The sequence below is a fragment of the Schistocerca cancellata genome, chromosome 8 (genome assembly GCF_023864275.1).
Source record: "Schistocerca cancellata isolate TAMUIC-IGC-003103 chromosome 8, iqSchCanc2.1, whole genome shotgun sequence".
Classification (NCBI taxonomy): domain Eukaryota; kingdom Metazoa; phylum Arthropoda; class Insecta; order Orthoptera; family Acrididae; genus Schistocerca; species Schistocerca cancellata.
Window position 1 is genome coordinate 351,550,044 of NC_064633.1, and position 25,258 is coordinate 351,575,301.

Genomic DNA, 25,258 nt, shown 5'->3' on the forward strand with positions numbered 1-25,258 from the left:
GCCCCAGGCGCGGCTGCCTCGGGGTTGGCGTGATTGCCTCGTATAGGGCACAGCACGCCGGGGAGCCGTGTGACAAACTGCAGAGCAGCGCGGGGGTGGCTCCTCCCCCGGGCCCGCGATCGGCAAACAGGCGCGCTGATTCACCCCCGAGTTCCGCCCGCGGCTCCATTGTCGCCGAGTGCGATATTGCCTTTGTAAACTGTCAGCTTAGGACGGATCGCCGTGCGTCCCCCGCAATAGTCGCCGGCGCGCCGTCTGGGATCAAAGCAGCCGGCAGGCGGTGGACGACGGATGCGCCCTGAGCGGCAGGCCGCGTGAAGGCCGGTTCCCACTAGGGCTGCCGCGCGTCAAAACCGCGCGTCAGCGGCGTGGTTGCCATGGAAACGGCGTCAGCGGCAAGGCGCGGCGGGCTCTGCGTCGCGGTTTGCCCATGTCGAACCGCTTCCGCTGCCGCGTGACGCGCTCCAGGTGCGCGCCGCCAATCACAGAACGCGCTGAGCGTGACGTCAGGTACGGCACCCCGGGCCTCACGAACTTCCGCCGAAGCGCTGGCGCGGACGCGGCGGCAGCTATGAAAAACATATCATCCGATTCCAAGGAAACTATTGGGTAGAAAAATTTGATTCTTGGGCATGTTATAGCCTGATATCTTCTCTCGATAAAGGACCGAATTTCTTTTCGTTATTCGTGGTGGTTACTTGCTGTGTCGCATTTACGTAAACCTCTACACGAAATTTTAATGAGTGTGCAGGGGTGAAAACGCATTGCGTGGACTTTGCGTACAGTTCATTTTAGGTTATACATTATTGCGTATGAAATTTAGTCAACATATCGAAATTGTTTTTAAAGCTGCGAGCAGATCGATAGCTATCACCGTTCTCGAGATATTGAATGATATGTCGGCGGACGGGCTGTGCCGTGACCGCAGGCGGCTCGCTCGCGACGCGACCGATACTTCGTCCTGCTCGTCGTAAACCATGTGGTTGTATCAACCGCAAATTTCGTAAACGTTTCAAGAAATCGAAACGTGTTTTTTTGCAGACGATAACTTGTGAAAAGTCATGTATTTCGTCGCATGATAAATATCCTAAATCTGTTTATCTACCGAGATATGAAAGTAACTACAGTTTTTCAGAAGGGATAGATGAATTTTTTTAAACGGCATTAATAGCATGTCGAATGAGAAGTTAAACCGAAACTAATTTGCTGGTATGTCATAAGATGTAATTTACTAAATATGTAGAGCTATTGGTTATTTGCTTTCTTTTTTCTTTATCCAGTGTACTTTACTGATTCAAGACGCGTTTCGCCTTTTACTTTAAGGCATCTTCGGTGGAATCTAGAATGATTCAGTTTTGTTTTGATATGTGATACTTGCAGATTATAAAACAGTTCACATCTTTTTTTACGTGAATGACTGACTACTTACAGTGAATCGAGTTTTTGGCGGACATATACGTTTCCCCTCACCTGGTCACATGCTGGAGGTTGAACTAAACTTAGATTATGGAACATAAGCACATTTTCATGTTCGCTCTTTTTTCTTCTGTCACTCTAGCAGTAGACGTTTTACTGAAAACTCTGATTTGAAGTCGTAACTACAGTGTGTTCGCCTCATGTCCCTTCCTGTCTGGTTTGTTTATGTACATGTTGCCAAACTGCAGAATTATATGCTGAAAACTAAAGTTTGTTTATTTTTGTTCTCCTTATATCTGTAAGTGTGTGTGGCTAGCCGGTGATAGTTATAGAAAGTTGAAAGTGAATCCAGTAGTTGTCAGACAGTGGTTGAAAGATTTGGTGTTCAGCTGATTTCAGTTTCGGTTTAAATGTTTTTTGGAGGAGTGCATGGAAGAGTAAATTCACTGCTTACATTAATAGATAAAATAGTAGAATAGTATTTCAACAGATGATTATTATCAGAATAGTATCACCCAACCCCTTTGTCCTCACTCTTTGACGCCCCATAATACGTCCTGTCAACTAACCCCTATTGTGGTCAAAGTTGTGCCGTAATTTCCTCTTCCTCCTCTATTTAATTCCGTACCTCTTCTTTAGTCACACGATCCTCGTATCTAATGTTCAGCATTCTTATGAATCACCACGTTTTGAAAGCGTCTATTGTCTTTTTGACAGAACTGTTCATCATCCACGTTTCACTTACATACAAGGCTGCACTCCACACAAATACCTTTGTAAAATAGTATCCAACCATTAGAATTTATATTCGGCGTGAACAAATTTTCTTTTTGAGCACGCTTTTCTTGCTATTGACAGTCTTCAGTCAGGTTTGCGTCTGCACCAGGAAATGCCTTACAATTTAAAATCTGGTTTCGAAAACTGTTCGAAATATATATTATTCTTTCGTGATTCTTAAGCAAGGTGCTGGCGATGATTAAATTATGCTCTGTGCGAAATTCGATCAGGTGGCTTCCACTTTCATCCCTTCCACCTAGCCTTTGTGTTCTTACTGTTTCGTGTACCTGCTAACGTATCACATTTTAAATTTTTGTCTCGCTTAACTATCTGAATAATTTCTTTTGTCGTACATTGTTTCAATGTGTTAGGAGATAGTGAACAATCGTGAACGGTAGTCATGAAATCTGTTCATGGTGAAATGAGAAAACATGAATAATGAAATATGTGAAAGAGTACATAGTACAGAAAATGAAAAATTGGTATGTCTTCACCCAACTTCGTCTTTCCTTCATGTAGGTGTAAGATATAGTTAATCAAACGCAGCGCGCGTTTCAGTGGGTCCTGCCCCGTACCTCAGTGGCTGTCCGTCATTGGCTACCGCTAACGCCTGCCGCTTCCAGATGGGAACGCCAATTCCGCGAGCCGCCGCGTCAACGCGGAAAACGCTTACCGCTGCCGTTGCCGCACGCCGCGCCGCCGCGCTCTAGTGGGAACCGGCCTTGACGCATCCTCCGTCAGCAGTCGCCAGCTCCCCCCCAGGAAATGGAAGCACCTCTTCCGCCCGATGACTATCCATCACTTACTTCCACGACAACCTCGTTTCTGCACCGTTACTTCGCATTCAGGGACAGCCATGGAGAATTTTGTTCACCTGGGAGCTGAGAAGCTAGTTGGCAGATGCTACACTCCCTTTCACCCGGAAGCTTACATGCGCAGCCTCCGAACACGCTCAGTCGACTGCTAGGTTGCATACCTGCAGGGGTCTTGGCATCATCTCGCGTGATAGTCTAGGTCCTATAAATACTGCAGTACATAACTGCCGTATCGAAGCCATTTTCGTTAATCGCGCCCGCCTCGCCCAAACCCCTCACGGCTCCCGCCAGTCCGCCACCGGGAGACTATCTTTTTTCTTTGCTCGCCGTTCTTCGAGGGGTTGCGCCTCGTATACGCGCCACCAAACGGACGTGAAATCGACATGACGTCATTACACGCAACTCTGACTGGCCGGTGCATCCTTTTAAACATCCGCACTTTGGAGCACGTCCCAATTTCAGTGCATTGGCAGGCTTATCTACATCAAAAACTGCGTCTGCAGGAGGACAATCTATCATCATAGCACGACTCTACTGAACATGACTAATATTTAGACTTATACATGTGTATCAGTATTCAAGACTGCGTGATTCCGTTACTCAGAAGCACAGAAACACCTACAGCATTCAAAGTTAAATATGCTCAGATACTAACTGTTGTTGTTGTTGTTGTGGTCTTCAGTCCTGAGACTGGTTTGATGCAGCTCTCCATGCTACTCTATCCTGTGCAAGCTTCTTCATCTCCCAGTATCTACTGCAACCTACATCCTTCTGAATCTGCTTAGTATATTCATCTCTTGGTCTCCCTCTACGATTTTTACCCTCCACACTGCCCTCCAATGCTAAATTTGTGATCCCTTGATGCCTCAAAACATGTCCTACCAACCGATCCCTTCTTCTTGTCAAGTTGTGCCACAAACTTCTCTGCTCCCCAATCCTATTCAATACCACCTCATTAGTTACGTGATCTACCCACCTTATCTTCAGCATTCTTCTGTAGCACCACATTTCGAAAGCTTCTATTCTCTTCTTGTCCAAACTAGTTATCGTCCATGTTTCACTTCCATACATGGCTACACTCCATACAAATACTTTCAGAAACGACTTCCTGACACTTAAATCTATACTCGATGTTAACAAATTCCTCTTCTTGAGAAACGCTTTCCTTGCCATTGCCAGTCTACATTTTATATCCTCTCTACTTCGACCATCATCGGTTATTTTACTCCCTAAATAGCAAAACTCCTTTACTACTTTAAGTGTCTCATTTCCTAATCTAATTCCCTCAGCATCACCCGACTTAATTTGACTACATTCCATTATCCTCGTTTTGCTTTTGTACGTACTGCGAATAAACTCATTAATGTGTTAGCGTAAATAAACTCATTAATGAGTTAGCCTTTGTAGAAGCCTGATTGTATTTATTGGGATCCTCAACTACGGAGACTACAATCAGTTAGGTCAAATTGCCACTGAATGTGGAATGACATTATCAACAGATAAAACAAAAGTGACGGTATTTCAAGGGTTGGAACCCATAACAGCCAAAACTGTTATAGATGGCCAAATAACTAAACAAGTAAGAGAGTTTAAATATGTAGGGTGCAATCATTCATTAATCTTTACGAAGTAAGAGCTTCGCCTTTGCTGCTGCTGTATAACAGCAAGTGTTGGGCCCTAGCATCTGATCAATTAAGACAAATCGAATCATCTACGACGAAATTCATCACTAGACCACAAAAGAGTTAATGCTGATACTACTACAATTACTAGTGTAATTGAAAATTACAGACTGAACTGGAAACACTATGTTCCACGTATGACTAACAAAGGGATAACTAAAGCTACAGTAGATTACAACTCGATAGGAAAGAGGAACGTTGCATATCCCTTATATAAACGCTGTAAACAAACCTGAAGAAGAACGTGAAAAAGGGGCTTAATACTTGAAGACGACGATGATCAGCTCAGGTGCTCTTTCTCTTCGAGTGTTCTCTGAATGCCATCTGTACTGACTGTGATCAGGACTTCTGTCGACGTCTGATGTCATTGACTACAAAACAGAGCCTCACCGCAAATGCGGCCACACTAAGTAGATCTTCGACTGCAACGTATCTTCACTGTGATTACTACTTATCGTAGATGTCCCCACAATGGAGAATAACCATTACCACATTAATTGACGAGTATAGGGAACAATCCCCCCCATGAACCATGGACCTTGCCGCTGGTGGGGAGGCTTGCGTGCCTCAGCGATACAGATGGCCGTAACGTAGGTGCAACCACAACGGAGGGGTATCTGTTGAGAGGCCAGACAAACATGTGGTTCCTGAAGAGGGGCAGCAGCCTTTTCAGTAGTTGCAGGGGCAACAGTCTGGATGATTGACTGATCTGGCCTTGTAACATTAACCAAAACGGCCTTGCTGTGTTGGTACTGCGAACGGCTGAAAGCAAGGGGAAACTACGGCCGTAATTTTTCCCGAGGACATGCAGCTCTACTGTATGATTAAATGATGATGGCGTCCTCTTGGGTAAAATATTCCGGAGGTAAAATAGTCCCCCATTCGGATCTCCGGGCGGGGACTACTCAGGAGGACGTCGCTATCAGGAGAAAGAAAACTGGCGTTCTACGGATCGGAGCGTGGAATGTCAGATCCCTTAATCGGGCAGGTAGGTTAGAAAATTTAAAAAGGGAAATGGATAGGTTAAAGTTAGATATAGTGGGAATTAGTGAAGTTCGGTGGCAGGAGGAACAAGACTTTTGGTCAGGTGATTACAGGGTTATAAATACAAAATCAAATAGGGGTAATGCAGGAGTAGGTTTAATAATGAATAAAAAAAATAGGAGTGCGGGTTAGCTACTACAAACAGCATAGTGAACGCATTATTGTGGCCAAGATAGACACAAAGCCCATGCCTACTACAGTAGTACAAGTTTATATGCCAACTACCTCTGCAGATGATGAAGAAATAGATGAAATGTATGACGAGAAAAAAGAAATTATTCAGGTAGTGAAAGGAGACGAAAATTTAATAGTCATGGGTGACTGGAATTCGTCAGTAGGAAAAGGGAGAGAAGGAAACATAGTAGGTGAATATGGATTGGGGGGAAGGAATGAAAGAGGAAGCCGCCTTGTAGAATTTTGCACAGAGCATAACTTAATCATAGCCAACACTTGGTTCAAGAATCATAAAAGAAGGTTGTATACGTGGAAGAATCCTGGAGATACTAGTAGGTATCAGATAGATTATATAATGGTAAGACAGAGATTTAGGAACCAGGTTTTAAATTGTAAGACATTTCCTGGGGCAGATGTGGATTCTGACCACAATCTACTGGTTATGAACTGCAGATTGAAACTGAAGAAACTGCAAAAAGGTGGGAATTTAAGGAGATGGGACCTGGATAAACTGAAAGAAGCAGAGGTTGTACAGAGTTTCAGGGAGAGCATAAGGGAACAATTGACAGGAATGGGGGAAAGAAATACAGTAGAAGAAGAATGGGTAGCTCTGAGAGATGAAGTAGTGAAGGCAGCAGAGGATCAAGTAGGTAAAAAGACGAGGGCTAATAGAAATCCTTGGGTAACAGAGATATATGAATTTAATTGATGAAAGGAGAAAATACAAAAATGCAGTAAATGAAGCAGGCAAAAAGGAATACAGACGTCTCAAAAATGATATCGACAGGAAGTGCAAAATGGCTAAGCAGGGATGGCTAGAGGACAAATGTAAGGATGTAGAGGCTTGTCTCACTAGGGGTAAGATAGATACTGCCTACAGGAAAATTAAAGAGACCTTTGGAGAGAAGAGAACCACTTGTATGAATATCAAGAGCTCAGATGGCAACCCAGTTCTAAGCAAAGAAGGGAAGGCAGAAAGGTGGAAGGAGTATATAGAGGGTTTATACAAGGGCGATGTACTTGAGGACATGGAAATGGAAGAGGATGTAGATGAAGACAAAATGGGAGATAAGATACTGCGTGAAGAGTTTGACAGAGCACTGAAAGACCTGAGTCGAAACAAGGCCCCGGGAGTAGACAACATTCCATTTGAACTACTGATGGCCTCGGGAGAGCCAGTCATGACAAAACTCTACCATCTGGTGAGCACGATGTATGAGACAGGCGAAATACCCTCAGACTTCAAGAAGAATATAATAATTCCAATCCCAAAGAAAGCAGGTGTTGACAGATGTGAAAATTACCGAACTATCAGTTTAATAAGTCACAGCTGCAAAATACTAACGCGAATTCTTTACAGACGAATGGAAAAACTGGTTGAAGCCGACCTAGGGGAAGATCAGTTTGGATTCCGTAGAAATGTTGGAACACGTGGGGCAATACTGACCTTACGACTTACCTTGGAAGAAAGATTAAGAAACGGCAAACCTACGTTTCTAGCATTTGTAGACTTAGAGAAAGCTTTTGACAATGTTAACTGGAATACTCTCTTTCAAATTCTGAAGGTGGCAGGGGTAAAATACAGGGAGCGAAAGGCTATTTACAGTTTGTACAGAAACCAGATGGCAGTTATAAGAGTCGAGGGGCATGAAAGGGATGCAGTGGTTGGGAAAGGAGTAAGACAGGTTTGTAGCCTCTCCCCGATGTTATTCAATCTGTATAGCAGTAAAGGAAACAAAAGAAAAATTCGGAGTAGGTATTAAAATTCATGGAGAAGAAGTAAAAACTTTGTGGTTCGCCGATGACATTGTAATTCTGTCAGAGACAGCAAAGGACTTGGAAGAGCAGTTGAACGGAATGGACAGTGTCTTGAAAGGAGGATATAAGATGAACATCAACAAAAGCAAAACGAGGATAATGGAATGTAGTCAAATTAAGTCGGGTGATGCTGAGGGAATTAGATTAGGAAATGAGACACTTAAAGTAGTAAAGGAGTTTTGCTATTTAGGGAGTAAAATAACCGATGATGGTCGAAGTAGAGAGGATATAAAATGTAGACTGGCAATGGCAAGGAAAGCGTTTCTCAAGAAGAGGAATTTGTTAACATCGAGTATAGATTTAAGTGTCAGGAAGTCGTTTCTGAAAGTATTTGTATGGAGTGTAGCCATGTATGGAAGTGAAACATGGACGATAACTAGTTTGGACAAGAAGAGAATAGAAGCTTTCGAAATGTGGTGCTACAGAAGAATGCTGAAGATAAGGTGGGTAGATCACGTAACTAATGAGGAGGTATTGAATAGGATTGGGGAGAAGAGAAGTTTGTGGCACAACTTGACTAGAAGAAGGGATCGGTTGGTAGGACATGTTTTGAGGCATCAAGGGATCACAAATTTAGCATTGGAGGGTAGTGTGGAGGGTAAAAATCGTAGAGGGAGACCAAGAGATGAATACACTAAGCAGATTCAGAAGGATGTAGGTTGCAGTAGATACTGGGAAATGAAGAAGCTTGCACAGGATAGAGTAGCATGGAGAGCTGCATCAAACCAGTCTCAGGACTGAAGACCACAACAACAACATAGGGAACAATCGTTTTTACGTGTTGAGAAAACTCCCAGTTATCCTAACAAATATTTGCAGCTGGAACGGACGTCTTGCCCGGCCCTGGTTGCAGCATCCCTTACTCTGTTAACAGCACTGGCAAGAGAGCTAGCTATCCTTGCTACCTACTAGCCGTCTAGGAAACTATTAGACTCTTACTGTGAGACAGGCTTAAAGGGTATGCCACAGCATTCAGCAGGATCTACAGTCACATTTCATCGCAAGTCCATCTCAGCCCATATCATTTCATACTGATGTGAGTAGGTATTCACCATCTGACTGCTTCACCGAGGTTGCTAAAGTCGATAATACAGTGACGACTGACCTGCGGATATTCAGTTCATAGCCTGCTAGATGTTTCAGGAGGTATGTGGCAGGTATGTGCCTCTGCCCACAGGTAACGCTAATATCTGTTCATCAATGGCTCATGGTTTGTGCTCACGGGCCTAGAACCCAAAAGTATCCCAGTTGCGATCAGTCGGGTTAAGACGAGGGGAATTTGGTGTTCTAGACGTCAAAGGGACACCGACATAACGCCTCTTTCTGGCTTTGTGACATGGACAGTTTGCCTGCTGCATCATCGCCTTCTGCTTAGGCACCAAGCATGAAGGGATGAAAGTGGTCTGTAATAATGATCCCGTAGTCCGCAGCTGTCACAGTGCCTTCAGTTACTACCATCGGTCCCGTGGAAGCCAAGGTTAAAGGCCCTCAGAGCATACTGCCCCAGACCACCAGCGTTTGTGGGGCGCTGCATGTTCGTAGCAGCCGTATGCATGGATGACACCATTTACGGACAAGACCACCAACCATGTCTAACAAGAAACGCGACCCAGTTGATTAGGTGACACGTTTGCATTGATCCGTTCTCGAATATACCTTGATTATCTCGTTGGGTCAACCCGGAAAAACCCTAGGGTCATCTGCTGTGGAGCACCATGTTTAACAATATGCACTGAACGAAGCGCTACGAAACATTTGCGTCTATACCAGTGTCGTACTCCATCGACAGATTAACCACAGACTGCCGCCTATTCTGTTTTACGAAATGGGACCGCCTCTGACGTGCACTTTCTGTATTGAGGACTGAATGACCTACAACTAGTCATCTACTCATGGCTTTGCAAACTTACCCCCGGCTTGCAGTATTCGACATTAGAACTTTTTGGTGTATACTGTTATTCCTAAAGCCGATCTACCACCGATTACTCGCTATTGATTTATTTTATTATTTACTCTATGGGCATCAGAGATAATTATATGATAATTTATCTTCATCATACGTCATTCAGTTTGTCTTGGTAAACTGCAATAAGGATCATCTTGTAATGTAAAATAATTTTATAGTTACGCAACGGATAACGCTATCTATGACTATGGCGTCTCATGACAATCAGACCGGGGGGGGGGGGGCAGATTTTGCATTATCGAAGAAATCTAACTAAATTTCCTTCTGTATGTTATTCCTATTTGAGATAATTTACCTTCTGTCTTAATAATTTTTCACTGCTCTATTATTGTTTACTTTTATTGTTGGACGTGAGAAATTGGTTTCTTAATTGTGGCAACCGCTATTGTGAATTCAAGACAAAGATTTAACGCTTTTATTGATAAAAGAAATTGTTCTTACATTTACGAAAAGTTTTATACAAATATTTCACAAATATCCAACATAAAACAGCTTGCTAATTTGTATTTGGGATTTTAATTGGCCATCTAAACTAAATTTATTGGTGCCAGACGGTTGGGATGCTGTAGACAGGAATAGCAGTAAAATAGCAAAAATTCTACCATCATTTGTCACACATTAATATCAAAGCACTCTTTTCATTAGGCGTTATCGTTTAAACACTACTGAGTGGAGAGCAAACAAATGAGACTACCAGATGCTTACACAGTAGCGTCTCATAGTCCAGTGCTTTGCAATCTCTTTCGAAAAACTATTGAAGTTAGTTTATTTTAATTATATAAACGCATATTGAAACCTAGCAATTTATGTTAATTATTTAATGCATATTGAAACGAAGCTACTGTGGCTTATGATCATTAGAATGAACCGTACAACCTATCACATTTTGTAACTCATAAATAAACCCCAACTTTAATCCAAAAATAATCAAATGTACTCAGCATTTGTATTTCTCTCGTAACCTTATAATCGTTCATTAGCGGTAAACAAAGCTACCATAGATTTGAAATAATTTGCTTTATCTAATTACAAATACTCCAAGCCCCCCACTATGTGTTTCTGTTTGAAATTTAGATCAAATTTACTTCACATTCTATATAAAAATCTACTTATTACCAAAGGTATGTACCCACTAACTGTTATCCACGTTAAACTCGTATGCCGAACTGTGACTAAACAGAAACTAATTTGAATATAACTAAACTGGCCTGAATACAACATGTCTTTATATAAAAAGCGCAACTGAAGTAAAACAATTATCTGGCCCCAATCAAAATCTCCACTTATCTCGAGTCTTGACAGTGCTGTTGCAGATTCTTCGAAAGCTTAACAGAAACAGCGGCTAAGCTAGATTTCTATTTTTTAAAATAAAATTTCCAATCAATATTCAAACTTTTGCATTCCATACGGTGCAGTGTGGTAATGCGTAATAATTCACATTTTTTAAACAAAGGGATGCGGAGAGTAACTACTTCTATGGCATTATGTTCCAAGATAACGATTTTAGAATGAAGGGTGTAGTCAAAAGAGCAGAGTAAAATTTAGTGTGATCTTCACGTGTAACATTGGCCTGAACAAACTGCTTAACAAACTTGTTAGTCATCTACTTGGTGTCTGCACACATACTTCATTCATTCATACATCTGTCAGGAAACGGAGGACCGGATGCGGGAAGTGTGACAAAGGAGATTAAATAAAACTTTGCTTGTAGACATTTCCTAATTCTTCAGCCTAAGGTGGTGCTATTAAGCTCCCAAAATTATTATCATAAAAAACAGATTGTAAATGTTTAAATTGAGCTTACTTCCAGTACCGTTCCAGTTTCACTGTCCTTCAACCACTCCCCGTAGTTGGCCACGATAATAACAACCGAACAGCCTACCAGCTGCGCCGTTTTGGAGATGCTCGTTCCCTGGCGCCTCGTCACATCACTCAAGCCCATCGCAAACTTGCTTATGTAACTGGTTTTTCCCTTTTGTGGCTCGCATCGTCGTTATACTAAGCGACAGAATTAATGGGCCACTTTCTTTAAAACTCCATTATTCCATCCTATTTTTACGCTCAAGTTTGAAATTTGGCCGAAACGTGCGTACAACCTTCCTCTGTAACGGTGGAAAAGCATGGTGCCCTGTGACGTCATCCTCGGGCCCGACGACACTTCAAACTGCAAGGTGACGGCTCATGCGGAAGTAGGCCACAGCTGAGAAGTTCATTTTAATGACGTCACACTGGTGGAAAACTTCACCGCAATGCTGCCCAACGCCGCCGTGAACGTGTCGCACGATCTGAAGACCACCGTACCCATTGTTACCCATGTTTCACCCTTTGTTTTGACGCCTTTGCGATGGAGGTTACGACCACGACTCCCAGCGTTGAAATCACGCCGTTTTCTTATGAGTATTCGAGGAAAACATTCCAAACACACCACCAGTCAGATTCGGCACGAGAAGGGTGCAGGCCGTCGTGCAATTGGCGTCAGTGAAATCACCCCGTTCCCTGAAGCGTTGATCGCACATGTTTCGCAGCCGACAACGACAGTTGACAGTGTGATGAGCAGCAGGAAGACGTTCCTCACAACCTTTGATATTGCTGTCACCCGTGGACGTTTCAACCCTTCCCTATGGACATGGTGGCGACTCATCCACATACACTACTGGCCATTAAAATTGCTACACCAAGAAGAAATGCAGATGATAAATGGGTATTCATTGGACAAATATATTATACTAGAATGACATGTGATTACATTTTCACGCAATTTGGTTGCATAGATCCTGAGACATCAGTACCCAGAACAACCACCTCTGGCCGTAATAACGGCCTTTATAAGCCTGGGCATTGAGTCAAACAGAGCTTGGATGGCGTGTACAGGTACAGCTGCCCATGCAGCTTCAACACGATACTACAGTTCATCAAGAGTATTCTTGGCGTGTTGTGACGAGCCAGTTGCTCGGCCACCATTGACCAGACGTTTTCAATTGGTGAGAGATCTGAAGAATGTGCTGGCCAGGGCAGCAGTCGAACATTTTCTGTATCCAGAAAGGCCCGTACAGGACCTGCAACATGCGGTCGTGCGTTATCCTGCTGAAATGTAGGGTTTCGCAGAGATCGAATGTGGGCAGAGCCACGGGTCGTAACACATCTGAAATGTAACGTCCACTGTTCGAAGTGTCGTCAATGCGAACAAGAGGTGACCGAGACGTGTAACCAATGGCAACCCATACCATCACGCCGGGTGATATTCCAGTATGGCGATGGCGAATACACGCTTCCAGTGTGCGTTCACCGCGATGTCGCCAAACACGGATGCGACCATCACGATGTTGTAAAAGGAACCTGGATTCATCCGAAAAAATGACGTTTTGCCATTCGTGCACCCAGGTTCGTCGTTGAGTACACCATCGCAGGCGCTCCTGTCTGTGATGCAGCGTCAAGGGTAATCGCAGCCATGGTCTCCGAGCTAATAGTCCATGCTGCTGAAAACGTCGTCGAGCTGTTCGTGCAAATGGTTGTTGTCTTGCAAACGTCCCCATCTGTTGACTCAGGAATCGATATGTGGCTGCACGATCCGTTACAGCCATGCGGATAAGATGCCGGTCTTCTCGACTGCTAGTGATACGAGGCCGTTGGGATCCAGCACGGCGTCCCGTATTACCCTCCTGAACCCACCGATTCCATATTCTGCTAACAGTCATTGGATCTCGACCCACGCGAGCAGCAATGTCGCGATACGATACACCGCAATCGCGATAGGCTACAATCCGACCTTTATCAAAGTCGGAAGCGTGATGGTTCACTTTTCTCCTCCTTACACGAGGCATCACAACAACGTTTCACCAGGCAACGCCGGTCAACTGCTGTTTGTGTATGAGAAATCGGTTGGAAACTTTCCTCATGTCAGCACGTTGTAGGTGTCGCCACCGGCGCCAACCTTGTGTGAATGCTCTGAAAAGCTAATCATTTGCATATCACAGCATCTTCTTACTGTCGGTTAAATTTCGCGTCTGTAGCACGTCATCTTCGTGGTGTCGCAAGTTTAATGGTCAGTAGTGTAGAATGTGATAGCACCTATTTGGAGTGCAGTGCTACCACAGGTTTTGCTCTTGCAAACAGTTTGGAACCACTGGGGGGCTGTACCAAACCATTCGACGAAATGTGTATGTCATCCAAAGCAGATACGGGTCATAACGCCTCTTCAGCGTTCCTATGTTTTGTATTCCTGTGATGTGGTCACTGGGGAATGGGACATCGACACACAGATGAAGAAAATGGTGTAGGTTCCTGTAAGTCCCCCAGTTTGACAAAACCCTGGGTGGCATCCACTCATCTTCATTAAGAATTTTAAAAATATACCTGTACAGACAGACCTCGTGACGAAGGCCTAGACGGTTGCATGCGGGCAATCGCTTCGACACCGTCTTATTGCAAAAGGAATCGTATCAGGCGGAAGAGCAGCAGTGTAGCGGAGAAGGAAAAGCAGTGTAGCCTGCCTGCAGGCGACACCTACTCTCGTCACAGTTTCAGGCTGTACAGATAGCTTTTTAAGGTGTTTAATAAAGACAGCTGGGTGCCAATGACGGTTAGCCAGACTTTGTGGGGGAATTCTTAGAAAGACCTTTCGCAGTTTTGTTTGGGCACGTGTCGACGTGGCACCCTCCGCATCCCCCACAGATTACGCCACAGGAGGACGCGAAATAGCAAGGACGCTGAAGCATAAGCACGATTTGCTGTTTTAGTTCACTTTAAAACTTCGTCGAATGGTAATGAACGGTCCGTAGTTGGATCCAGCCCATACATGAGAGCAGAATGTCTGATCGCGCTGCACTCCAAAGGGGTCAGATCACGTTTAATGGGTCTGCAGCCCCACGTTGACTTTGGAGAAGGGATGAAACGCCTGAAGGTGTTAGCAGTGTCAAAGGTTGTGAAGAACATCTTTGTGCTGCTCGTCACATTGCAAACAATCGTTTTCGACTGCGAAATGTACAGGAATCAACGCCACTGATGTTTCGTTGAGGTCCATTTTGCCACCCCGCAAGTCCTTTACATGGCGGTTCTGACCGATGGTGCGTCTGGAATGTTTTCCTCGGACACTCAGAAGAAAACCGCGTGATTTGAGCGCTCGACGTTGCAGTCGTAATCTCCATCGCAGAGGCGTCAAAAGAGGTAGTGAAACTTGGGTAAGAGAGGCTGTGACGACATTCCCATCGTGTGACACGTGCACGGTGATGTTGGGATGAACTGAAGTTTGGTGCCAATGTGACGTCATTAACGTACCTTACAAGTCACGTGAACTTTTGAAGTGCGGCATTTCTTCGGTCTGCGTTGACACCTTGCTGTTTGAAGCGCCCTCGAGGTCGAGAGTGAGAGTGACGTCGGAGAGCGCCACGATTTTGTGCAAATACAGACGAAGATTGTACGTACCTTTGAGCCAAATTCAAATTTAAGCGCCGCAAAGGGTGGAAATTACGGAGATTCGAAAAAGTGCTGCACGGTGCAGAATGATTAATCATGCATCTCTGTTCCGCTAGTTGCGTAAGTGTTGTATTGATTGATAGCGGCTACTGTCTGCAGTCCTTGAACACGTTGAAGTCTCTGCACCATAGTACCGTAGCACGCCACTGGAGGAGCCTGTAACACAAATATCGATATTCTCTATATTACTTCTTGGTCTCCTTTTACTTAATGTGACATCTGTACAAGCATGCTCTTTGATGTGGTATCTGTGTAAAACTTTAGCTTATTATTTATGTTCATTTATCTCGAAGTAATTAATCTTCGGATGCAAATTTAAAAGTAATGGTCTGTAAAACTACAGAAACGTTGAAACTTTACATGTATTACTGATTCATGCTTGGGGAAAACAGAACTGTAATGATGTACAACATGGAGGGAAGTCCCCCTGCAACGAAACCCTGATCGTGGAAATAGTAAAGGTGTATTTAGCGGTCGAATGCAAAGTTCCATTGTGGCAAGAGTTAGTCAGTGGCAGTCTCTGAAAGTAGGTGGCTAGCACGCAAACTGTTTGTATCTTATGAACTCAACGAGAAAAGAAGAGCTGCAAGTTTATTTAACATAGAATCGGATGTGGAAGTAATTTGGCTTATTATTCATGGCATACTTTACGTTATATCTTCCTTTGCATACTGCGTGGTTCTGTAGAGGGTACAGGAGCGAGGAACAGATCCAATTCATGAACAGAGAATTTAGATATTAGTTTATTCTAATTGTTGTTATTGTGGTCTTCAGTCCTGAGACTGGTTTGATGCAGCTCTCCATGCTACTCTACCCAGCGCAAGCTTTTTCATCTCCCAGCACCTACTGCAACCTACATCCTTCTGAATCTGCTGGGTGTATTCATCTCTTGGTCTCCCTCTACGATTTTTACCCTCCACGCTGCCCTCCAATGTTAAAAATGTCATCACTTGACGCCTCAGAACATGTCCTGCCAACCGGTCCCTTCTTCTTGTCAAGTTGTGCCACAAACTCCTCTTCTCCCCAATTCAATTCAATACCTCCTCATTAGTTATGTGATCTACCCATCTAATCTTCAGAATTCTTCTGTAGCACCACATTTCAAAAGCTTCTAATTTCTTCTTGTCTAAACTATTTATCGTCCACGTTTCACTTCCATACATGGCTACACTCCATACAAATACTTTAAGAAACGACTTCCTGACATTTATATCTATACTCGATGTTAACAAATTTCTCTTCTTCAGAAACGCTTTCCTTGCCATTGCCAGTCTACGTTTTATATCCTCTCTACTTCGACCATCATCAGTTATTTTGCTCCCCAAATAGCAAAACTCCTTTACTACTTTAAGTGTAACATTTCCTAATCTTTATTCTAATATCAAAATGTAAAAATAATACTTAAGTTTCTTGCTGAAGTCGCAGCGTTATTTGATAATAGGAGATTTTAATGTAGAAATACGTATATAGTTACAAACGATTTATGAACCTATCACTCTTCAATACACTGTCTGTTCAGAAGATGTCGAGCCCTGGCCACTATGGAAATCTGTAGACGGTATTCAACTGGCAAACATACAAAAAAGAGGACAATGCATGAATGTTAGAACTTAAGAACACTCGCTGATGGTGCTCCGGAGAGGGGATGCTTGCATCTCATTGGCAGCAGGGTAATCGTTCGTGGGAGCACCAACGGGCCACCGTGATGGCTGTAGGAAACGCGGCGGCGTAACTGGCGACGCACATATTTGAAAGTGCGACCGATACTGCACTTTGGTTAACTGTGTACAACGAAAATCCGGCGCTAAGTTGAGGGTTTTCAGAGATTGCCACCCAGGAAGAGCCGTGGATACTTCTGCGGTCTGTTTTGAACAGCCACAGGAGATCAGCTCTGCCACCATCTTCATCCCAAAGAATCATTGGAGTACTGTATAACGGCATGGACAAGTTACGCGATTTCTTATTCAGTAATAAGATTGTGTTGAGCCCCCGTAATTTATCCTCAATTCATTTACCTAGACAGGGTCCCATTCCAAGTGCTATGATATTTCCAAGTACCCTATTTTATTTATCTAAAAACAATTATCTTATTGCACTACAAATGGTTCAAATGGCTCTGAGCACTGTGAGACTTCATATCTGAGGTCGTCAGTACCCTAGAACTTAGAGCCACTTAAACCTAACTAACCTAAGGACATCACACACATCCATGCCCGAGGCAGGGTTCGAACCTGCGACCTTAGCGGTCGCGCGGCTCCAGACTGAAGCGCCTAGAACCGCTCGGCCACACCGGCCGGCTCTTGCACTACAATTAATAAACTTTATGTAGTGGTATTTTTTGTAATAGTTGTGAATATAATTATTACTGAATGAGCCTTATGTTTCACTTCATAGAAGTTCAAGTTAAAGTTTCACTAAAATATAATTGTAAACAAAAGGTTTCAGAGTAAAGACTTCTTTTTATTTTTAAATCTTAGTACAATATTACAGTTATCCGCAAAAACTGTGATGATTCGTAAGAGATACTAGCTAGCAGAATTGAAGGACCAAAATTAAGATTAATTATTGTACAGGTTTGGAAGTAACAGTGTTTATAATCTTATGAATTCAAAGAAGATACGTTTAAATAAATGGTTCTTTTTAGAACCTGATCTAACAGTTATTTCAGTAAATATTGAAGGCATATCACAACCTAAGCAACAGCTGCTTCAAGAACTGTGCCAGGAACAGAAATGTGATGTTGTGTGCATACAAAAAACCACAGAGATACCCAGAAAAGACGACCGAAAATACCTGGTTTGCAGCTAGCTGAAATACCTCGTGCTAAATTTGGAAGTGCTATCTTAGTCAAGCCAGAAATCCAAGTCTTGAGTGCCTATTGTACACATGACAATAACGTCGAGATCATCACCTTGGAACTCAGGAATTGTGTGATCACGTCAGTGTACAAGCCTCCTTCCGAAAAATTTTCCTTTGTTCCTCCTACTTTGATTCGCCGAAGATATCTGTGGTAATAGGGGATTTTAGTAGCCACAGCCATGCCTGGGGATACACTCGAGAAGATGGTGAAGCCGTTATATCTTGGGCTGATACTAACTCCTTCTCCCTTATTCACGATAGTAAACTACCTCCGTCCTCTGACAGTGAAAGGTGGCAACTATGGTACAGCCCTGACCTCTTTTTTGTGAGTGAAAATGCAGCGCAACAGTGCCAAAAATCAGTGTGTCATCCCATACCTAACAAAGAACATAGACCAATAGTGTGCAGACTTCTGCCCATCATAAGACCCCGAAAATTGGTTTTGGACGAAACTATAATTTCAAGAAGGCAGACTGGCCGAAACTTTACAAAGTGCTGGACGATAAAGTTTATACAATTAAGCCTGTGCCTGAAGAGTATGAACACGTTGTTGAGTTTGTTAAATACTGCAGGTATCCCGATAGGCTGCAAGACAAACTACCTGCAGGGCATAATTTCAGAAACAGATACATTGCTCTGGGAGTATTAGACCCAATACAATGAAAACGCATTCAGTGGGGAAACCTCTCAAATACCTATATCTGTCCTCTCCTCATTCTCCGAGGTAAAGAGAACGCAGTGCGAGAAATTGATGGAAGCCTGTGATATGAGTAGAAGTAGTCACGAGGCCTGGAGGCTTCTACAACGCTTGAATAATGACGCTTCACAGGCGAATATGCATGCTAATGTCCGAGCTGATCAAATGGCACACCAGCTCATACAAATTGAGAAACCACCTTATTCAACCAGGCCTGGTAAGAACACATGTGAGAGACGACCTGACCAAGAAACCAATGCTCTGCTTCAACCATTTACCCAGTCTGATGTGGATCTCGGTCTGAGTAAGCGCAAAAATGGGAAAGCGGCTGCCCTTGATGATATAAGAGGACATGAAGAACTTTGGGCCGACAACAAAAGCATGGCTGTGAAACCTAATGAACCACTGCGTCCAATCCTGCAAAATTCCTAAACTCTGGAGGAAAGCCAAAGCTATAGCTATCCGCAAGCCAGGCAAGTACCAAAATGATCCTAAAAGCTACCGCCTTCTATCCCTCCTATATCATTGGTATAAACTGCTTGAAAGACTCATCCTATATCGTCTAACGGAGAATCTAGAGACAATATACATTCTACAGCAGGCTGGATTCAGACAAGGAAAAAGCTGCACATCTCAAGAGTTGAAACTAACGCAGCACATCGAAGATGGTTTTGAAAGGGAAGAGATCACAGGAGTTGTATTTATAGATCTAACAGCAGCTCATGACACAGTTAATCATAGAAGACGTCTTATGAAGCTGTACAATGCCTCTAGAGACTGCCAGCTAACCTGTTTCATAAGGAATATTGAAAGGGTCCTGTAGCCACCTTTCATTAGTCCGGTTGCCCATTTTCATTACCATTTCTCTTTCTTTTCCTTGTTTCTCTTTTCTCTTTACTCTCATAGTGGTGTGATTGAATGAATGTGGTTGTGTGTCACGTTGCTAGACGGTGGCTTAGTCTGCTGCAGAAAGTCTGCGATAGTCGTACAGATTCAGCAGCAGTTGTACAGAATAGCCAACTCTCGTAGTGGTCAAGCAGGAAAAGAGGTTTTCGCTACTTGTGAGAAATCCACCTGCGTTAGGTTGGTGGCGGAAATGGCATCTTTGGGTTTTCCGGACCACGCGGAGAGTGGAGGAGGCTGGAGAAGAAGCGGGAGGCAGTCTGCCGCCGGTACGGGAAGCGTGCACAGCTGTGCTCCAGTCGAAGAAGGGTGAGTTAGACTGACCGCGTGGCGCGTTGTTACTTGGCGAGGGGAGAGCTGCTAGCTTTTGGTCTCGCTTTTCAAATCTGGAAGATTGCGTTGCCTTGTCGCAGCAAAGAATGCTAAACTTTGGCAGATTTTTCTTTTAGCAAATTTCTGTAGCAGACTTGGATCCGCCGGAAGAGCGCCACCCAAAGGTGTCGATAAGAAGTGAGCACTCGCTTCTGTATGAATGTCTGTTTGCCTTCAGCTGTGCCTGTATAAGCTTTCACCTTTCTAAATATTTATAGCTTTGCCTTCTCGTAAATTTTCCTTGCTTTATGTGTCTTTCGCCCGTGGGGAGCCAACCACGTGGTAGAACATTATAGTTGTTGGGCTACCGGCATCACTAACTGTCCCATCTCATGTTTGTCTTAAATAATGTTAACAGTCCATGACTGTGTGATGTGATAGCTACAATTTGGGCACTATACCTAGAAATTGTATCTCCACAAACCACGTGGGCACGAGGGTGTACTGCGAAACGTGTACCGTTTCACGAGTTATTGCGATCAGTTATCAGGCAACAGCAGTTGTATGAATGATTCACACCAATGATTGTAGGTGTAGATTATAGCGGTGAACGTATCGACGCTTTTCTTCAATGTTATCAGGAATTGTGTACATGCCTCACATCCATGTCTTACAAATAAATGATGTTATCCACAGTTTTCTCTTGTATTCCGAGGTTACGTTTTTGCACCTAAGCCACTCACCTCGTAGCTTTCCTGTTAGCACATCCAACGCGTTTCCTTACGCACAGGTCCAGTGTTAAGTTTCCCTTTATTTTAAAACAAATGCCTTAGATTGAGTCTTATTTTCAGGTGTGTTGCTGGGAGCTGATCTTCTGCACAGTGTTCTTGCATGTGCTATTTTATTTTAAATGGTTGATTCTCGTGAACAGTGCACGGGAAATACTATTAATTACGTCGCATCCTCTGTGAGCGATATTATCAAGTGCGTATTTTTATGAGATTTTGGTCTGTGATCAAATTAATTTATTTTCCGACTCGGCCAAACCTTTGATTAGTTGTATGGTTAGAGTCGGTGGCGACCCTAATCTTCACACGTTAATTTCACGAGCAATAAGTATTTACATTCCCAATAATAACGCAATAACCCGTAGAAACAGGATAGTTACAATATCCTTGAAAATAGAAGATTTTTTGTTGAATTCCAGGGCAAGAGAAGCAGATGGAGACCACAGAAAAACGGAATACCCCAGGGAAGTGTGCTTGCTCCAACTTTGTTTACCATCTACACAAATGATCAACCACTATCTGAAGGAACACAGATCTGCATCTGTGCAGATGAGTGTGCTATCACCACCCAAGCCCGCTGCTTTGAAACTGTTGAAGAGAATCTGTCCAAAGCAATGAGAGAACTGTCAGCTTACTACAGGGAAAACCAGTTGAGACCAAATCCTGGAAAAACACAGACTTGCCCTTTCCATCTTAAAAACCAGCAGGCAGCTAGAGCCTTCAAAATCACCTGGGAAGAAACATCACTAGAACACTGTACGTATCTCAGATACCTAGGGGACACCCTTGACCATGCATTAATATATAAGAGGCACTGCCTAAGTACCAAGCAAAAAGTGGAAGCCAGGAACAATATCACCAGAAAGCTAACAGGCACAACGTGGGGAGCACACGCCAACACTGTGAGAACCTCTTCCCTTGCATTGTGTTACTCTGCCGAAGAAGACGCAAGCCCAGTGTGGTTCAGTTCTTGCTATGCCAAAACAGTAGATGTCGCTCTTAATGATACTTGTCGTATCATCAAAGGGTGCCTGAAACCTACTCCTCTGGATAAACTGTACAGCCTCGCGGGAATTGCACCCCCCGACATCCGGCAAGAGGTAGCAGCAAAAAGTGAGAAGAAAAAATCAGAAACTTCTAAAGCTCACCCCCTACATGGCTGTCAACAAGCAAACCCACGATTAAAATCCAGAAAGAGCTTCCTCAGATCTACCGAATCTCTAGTTTGGGCACCACCGCAATGCCGAATCGAACTATCGCGTGCAAGGCTTACCAGTACTGTGGGGTGGATTACACCAAGCGAAAGACTATCTATCACCCGGATACACAGAAAATTGGAGTAAAAAGATAGTTCAAATGGCTCTGAGCACTACGGGACTTAACATCTGAGGTCATCAGTCCCCTAGAACTTAGAACTACTTAAACCTATCTAACTTAAGGACATCACGCACATCCATGCCCGAGGCAGGATTCGAGCCTGGGACCGTAGCGGTCGCGCGGTTCCAGACTGAAGCGCCTAGAACCGCTCGGCCACACTGGCCGGCGAGTAAATAGAGATCCCTAAACAGACTACGCTCGGGTGTCACGAAATGTAAGAGCAATTTGACTAAATGGGGTTTCCTAGAGGAGCCGCCACTCTGTGAGTGTGGAGCAACGCAGACGACCTTCTAGCTGCTCCAGTGTACCCAATGTCCAGCAACATGCACAACAGAAGACCTGCTACATGCAACGCCAAATGCAATAGAGGTCGCTAACTTCTGGGAGGCTAAAGTGTAAATAATTGTCCTGTAAATATGTGTACACCCACGACATGTAAATATTGTACATTATTTTATTCATCATAAATGCTTCTGACACGAATAAATAAATAAATAAATAATCTCATATGTGAATCGTGGTTTTCATTTTGTGCTCTGACTAAAATTTCAGCTTAGATCTGAGTCAATGATAGTTTCATTTCTGAGTCCCTATGCTAATAGTTAAGACATATTTAAATTTCGTATTACAAATGCAGCGTCAATGAAGTTGAAACACGTATGTAACATAGCAGCGATGGCGAGGCATTGTAGCATCTGTGACCAGAGAGTATGCGCTTGACCGTGCGAGTGTTGCGAGCGGTTCTCAGTCTGTCGGTCAGTCGTTGCGAGTCTGTAGCTCTGTCTAGTCGTCATGTAGTGCAGTACTCAGTCAGTAATCGTTGAGAGCAGTTCGTTTGTAGTCGTCATGTAGTGCAGTACTCTGTTAGTAGTCGTTGAGAGCAGTTCTGTAGTAGTCGTCATGCAGAGCAGTCGGTCAGTAGTAGCAGCCCAGTGCGGTTGTGTGATGTAGTCTGTCGGCAACACTGGTCAAGATGCTGAATGAGGTATATTGTTAATTAAGGTAATCATCAGATAATTTAAAGTTCATTTATTGTAATTAATTTCCAACAAGTGCCCCAATAATAATTATGATTTCAAAAGCAATTTTATTGAACTAAATTTCGTTCCACTTCCCTTAAACAAATTTCAGTTAAATTACAAAAAAAAGGAATATTATTATTTGCAATGCAGTTCCTCCAAGCTGTGCGCAAGAATAAGAGCAGAAATTTGACTAGCAGTTACAATGAGGTAAGAATTTAATTCTGATTTTTGCACAGGGCCAAAGACCGATATTTCGGTTTAATTGAAATTTCATTATCACTGAGATTTTCTTATCACTGAATTGACTTTCATTATTTTCGTGAGGAATTTATACTTGGGTCAGATTGCTAATTTTTGTTTAATTGTCATTGTCAGTAGATTTCATTGCGGGAGGTTACACTTGGCTCCCATTTATTATTATATTATTTTATTTAAATATTTCTGTGGGGACGATATTGCTTCTTGGCTCCATTTCTATATAACATTGTCACGTAAAATTTTGTGGGGAGGTTACACTTGGCGACACCCAGTCCAGGATCGTATTTCGTTGAGAATCTTTTGAACAACAGTCAGATATCTGCTCTTATTTGCTTAGATATAATTAGGATTTGGCGCTACGCTTTTACTAATCTTGTGACTTTCTTTCTACAGGTCAACGGCAATTCGTTGCTCTGTTGTATTTGTGTGTTGTTTTTGCATTTGTGTTTATTGTTTTGTGAATAATTGTGACTACTGTAAAAATGCCGCGAAAGACTATGAATAGTGTATCGCGAGGTATTATGAATGAATTTACCGACTTAAACAACGTGACCGATAGTAATTGTGACACGCAGTGTAATGATGACAATCCTGCGTTCACTAACAATCAGTGCATTACAACCACTAATGGTGACTTTTATCTTAATGAGGAACAAACGAACTCAATTGTCTCGTCTGTTAAATTGACGACAATTGATGACGCGGAGCGGTCTATTGTAATGAGCGCTGCCCAGCTTAACGCACCCGGTTCGGAGAATTCAAGTAATGTACAGACGAATTTTTCTAATGAAAATGAACAGGATACACAAAGTACGGCGGATCCATTTCATTCCGAAATAGTGACCGACAGTGTACATTTGACTGGCAAACCTTTTTATAAGTCTCAGAATAACCAAATGGTTACTGAAAGCGAAACAATTCCAGATCCACCGTTAAACAGCACAGAGAATACAAATGCTAATTTTGTGTCGGATCCAATTTTGGCAATACTGCTACAATTTAGGGAAGAATTTAAACAACAGAATGAAAGACAAGACAAAAATCACAAAGAACTTAGTGAACAGGTCAAACAACAGAACGAAAAACAAGACAAGTTAAATGAAAAATTAGACAACAATTCCAGACAGTTAAGTGAACAAATTAGAGCTGTTGCCGCGCAGTGTCATGACACTAAGGAACAGTTGCGCGCAGAAATTGAGGCTTGTTCACGAAAAAATAGCGAAGAAATTAAGTCTGTTGCGCAGGAATTAAGGGAAATGCAAACTGCCGCAACAGAAACACTCAGAGACGAAATTAGCGGAGTCGCTAAACAATGCTCTGAAAAGGCTACACAATTACGCGACGAGTTTAAAGCAATGACAGCAGAACTTTCGCGCACAATGGATGAAAAGATCGACGCGAAATTCGAGCAACAGAACACTCAGATTGACGAACGCTTTAATCTGCACATACAAAACAGTGATACGCGTTTCCGCAAATTTATTCAGGATCAAAATAAAGTCAAACGTCAGGTCATGGAAACAATCACTGCACAAAGACAAGAAGACAAACGTAAAATGTTCGCGAAAGCGAAGACGTATGTAGACAACAATATTGCGTCAGTGTCCGACGAAATTAATTCCATCAAACAGTCGAACACAGAATTACGTGACGAAATTTCCAATCTTAAATCAAAAACAGATACACACACAGTAAATATTCAAACAGTAACAGACAGATTCGAACAATTAGAACTAACACAGGATTGCGATGTCATCAAAGCTGATGTTAAAAAACTGAGCGAAACTACGCGTAAGTTGCAAAAACAGATTAATGCATCCGATTCTAAAACCGATGATCAGGCAAAAATACTGACTGAAAGATATGATGAATTAGCCA